The following is a 3734-nucleotide window of genomic DNA, read 5'->3' as shown; positions in this document are numbered from 1 at the left end:
TGTTTCCTTAAGCAGTCTGGAGGCAGGTGTAGCCAAGGAGTGGCTTCACCTATATCATCAGCTATATCATCAAGGACCCAGACTCTTTCCATCTTTTGGCTATGCCATTCAGTATGTTGACTTTTCATTCTGTGCTTGTTGCTTCATGGTCTCCATATGGCTGCCATGGCTCCAGATGTCATGTCCTCACATCACTGCATGAAGTAAGAAGGAAGGGAGCTGACGAAAGAGGCTTACTTTTTGTTAATAATGAAAAATCCTGTTTCTTAGAGTCTCCATAGACGTCTCCCTCTTATATCTTGTTAGCTAGAACTGTTTCATATATTTACTCTACCTGCAATATGGGCTGGAAAGCTGAGTGTCTGTCAAGGAAAAGGGAACTGGATTTCCACGATTGTGATTCATGGGTCTAGCAGGGCATCTGCTTCTCTGAGATCAAGGGATTTCTTCCCTGTACCTGAACAAAATTCGCCTTAGCAGGGAGACTACTTCTCTAGGACTCTGCTCCACAAATAACAAGTGGCTGCGTTGTCTGCCCACATTCTAGGCTGTTTTGTATCTTGGTGACTGACTGCTCATGCTGCTCGTTTTGCCCCAAATTTTCTTCCCATCTTTCTTTCACTATTTTTTTCTTGCTTATTATTCCTGGGAGGTCATATATCAATATATATTAGTAGTGGTTTTAATTTCTTTCCTTTTGCTTATATTATATTCTAATTTTCCTGTATTAAATACGTGTTGCTTTTGTAATAGAAACAAACATTACTTAAAAATAAAAATAAGGGGCGCCTGGGTGGCTCAGTCGGTTAAGCGGCCGACTTCGGCCCAGGTCATGATCTCGCGGTCCGCGAGTTCGAGCCCGGCGTCGGGCTCTGTGCTGACAGCTCAGAGCCTGGAGCCTGTTTCAGATTCTGTGTCTCCCTCTCTCTGACCCTCCCCCGTTCATGCTTTGTCTCTCTCTGTCTCAAAAATAAATAAACATTAAAAAAAATTAAATAAATAAATAAATAAATAAATAAATAGACTCCAGGGGCACATGGGTGGCTCAGTCAGTTAAGAGCCGGACTTTGGCTCAGGTCACGATCTCACGGTTTATGAGCTCAAGCCCCACATCGGGCTCTCTGCTGTCAGCACAGAGCCTGCTAAAGAGCTTCTGTCCCCCTCTCTCTGCCCCTCCCCCACTCATGCTTTCTCTTTCTCAAAAATAAATGTTTAAAATAAATAAAATAAATAAAATAAATAAATAAATAAATAAATAGACTCCACTTGGGGGCCCACAAGAGCTGCACCTGGAGTGCCCTAGGTGCTAGGCGCCGGAATGCAGGAAGCTGAGCCTGTGACTTGAGACAAAGCAGTGCACTGGGGAATCACAGGTACTGGTGACCCCTCCTTTGCGCTCTTCCATTGTTTTAAACAACAGCTCAGCGTTTCTGTTGAAATGGCTGATTAATCCCCTTACCAAATGATTGGTTGGCCACACCCCTTGTGTTCTCTCCCAAACATATTTTCTCATTCTTTACAAGATGGATAGGCTGAGAATTTGCAGTCTTTTCAGTTCTGCATCCTTTTTGATGAACAATTTCATCCTTAAATCATTTCTCTTTTCATATATTTTACTTTAAGTAGTCAAGAGGAACCATGTCACTTCTTCAACACTTTGCTTTGATATTTCCTCAGCTAAATATCTAATATTGTCACATACAAGTTTAACCTTCCACAAAATACTGTGATACAAACACAATTCAGCCAAGTTCCTTGCCACTTTATAACAGGATGGCCTTTCAGCCATTGTCCAAAAGCATGTTCCTCATTTCTGTCTGAGATCCCATCAGAATGGTTAATGTTTTGGGGCACCTGGGTGGCTCAGTTGGTTAAGCATCCGACTCTTGATTTCAGCTCAGGTCCATGATCTCACGGTTCGTGAGTTCGAGCCCCTCATCAGGCTCTGTGCTGACAGCAAGGATCCTGCTTGGGATTCTCCCTCTCCCTCTCTCTCTGCCCTTCCCCCGCTTGCACTCTCTGTCTCACTCAAAAATAAATAAACATTTAAAAAAATAGTCAATGTTTTTGTCAACATTCTGTTTATAATTACTTGAGTATTCTCTAACAAGTCTGAGACTCTCTCTACAGCTCTCTTTACTCCCTGGACTCTCACTAACATCACCCTTAAACGTCCATTAACAACAATGTAAAATTTTTGTCATGTACCTGAAAACTTAAAGCCTCTATCCATTAACCACATCCAAAGCTGCTTTGACAATTTAGATATTTGTTGTACCAGCACCCTACTTGTCAGTACCGATTGTCTGTCTCAGTCAGTCAAGGCTGCTATAACAAAATATCATAGACTGGATGGTTTATAAACAACCCAAATTTATTTCTCACAGTTCTGGGAAGTCCCAGATCAAGGCACTGGCAGGTTTAGTATCTGATGAAAGCTTGCCTTTTTTTTTTTTTTTTTTTTTTAATGTTTATTTATTTTTGAGAGAGAGAGAGAGAGAGAAAGAGGCAGAGAGAGATGGAGACAGAATCTGAAACAGGCCCCAGGCTCTGAGCTGTCAGCACAGACTCGGGGCCTGAACCCATGAGCTGCAAGATCATGACCCGAGCCGAAGTTGGAGGCTTAACCAACTGAGCCACCCAGGCGCCCCGAGAACCTGCCTTTTCAATGTAACCTCATATGAGGGAAGAGAGGAGGAATCTCTCTGGGGCCTCTCTTATAAAGGCACTAATCCCATTCATGAAATCTCCACCCTCATGACCTACTCACCTCACAAAGGTACTACCTCCTATTGCCATTGCCTTAAGGATTTGTATTTTAACCTATGAAATGGGGGGAGGACACAAACATTTAGTGTATGGCGCTCTATTCTTCCATTTAGATAAAATTTAGATAATGTAAACTAGTCTATTGTCAGAAAGGGATGGGGAAGGGTAGTGACGGAGGGAGGGATTCCAAAAGGTACTGGGAATCTTTGGAGGCTGACAAGTATTTTCATTATTTGGATTGTGGAGATGATTTCACAGGTGTGTATATATGTGAAAACTCATTACATCTTACACTTAAATACATATAGTTTACATGATGTAAAATGTACATCAATAATGTTATAAAAAAGATTCTCCTGAGGGAGTTTAATAGGATGCTTTAAGTTACGATTAAAAAAAAAAAAATCCAGAAGCTCCTGGGTGGCTCAGTCAGGTAAAGTCCGACTTTGGCTCAGGTCATGATCTTCGTGAGTTAGAGTACCACGTGGGACTCTGTGCTGACAGCTCAGAGCCTGGAGCCTGCTTCAGATTCTGTGTCTCCCTCTCTCTCTTCCCCTCCCCTGCTCACCCTCTTCCCCCCCTCCCTCGCCTCTCTCTCAAAAATGAATAACCATTAAAAACATTTTTTTAAAAAACCCAACTGGCATAAACAATTAAAAATTCTTGACTCAGTATAATTGAAATGTCTAGGTGTAGGCTTCAGGCATGGTTTGATCAGGGCACCACCTCCATATGTCTGTGAGCCAGTCTGTTTGCTTTCTGATGCTGGCTTCATCCTTACATGGGTTTTGTTTCTAGTAGCCAAATAACTACAACAGGTATAGGCTTCACATTCATAGAGCACATCTGGGAGAACAGATAGGTTTCCTTCTCCCAACCATTGAACCCAAATCTCCAGTCTTACTGTGATTGAATTGACTAAGCTGTGTCTGTCGCTAAACCAAACACTGTGGCAAGGACCAGGG

This window comes from Panthera leo, chromosome B3 (assembly GCF_018350215.1).
Source record: "Panthera leo isolate Ple1 chromosome B3, P.leo_Ple1_pat1.1, whole genome shotgun sequence".
Classification (NCBI taxonomy): Eukaryota; Metazoa; Chordata; class Mammalia; order Carnivora; family Felidae; genus Panthera; species Panthera leo.
Note: the sequence above shows the minus strand (reverse complement) of the source record.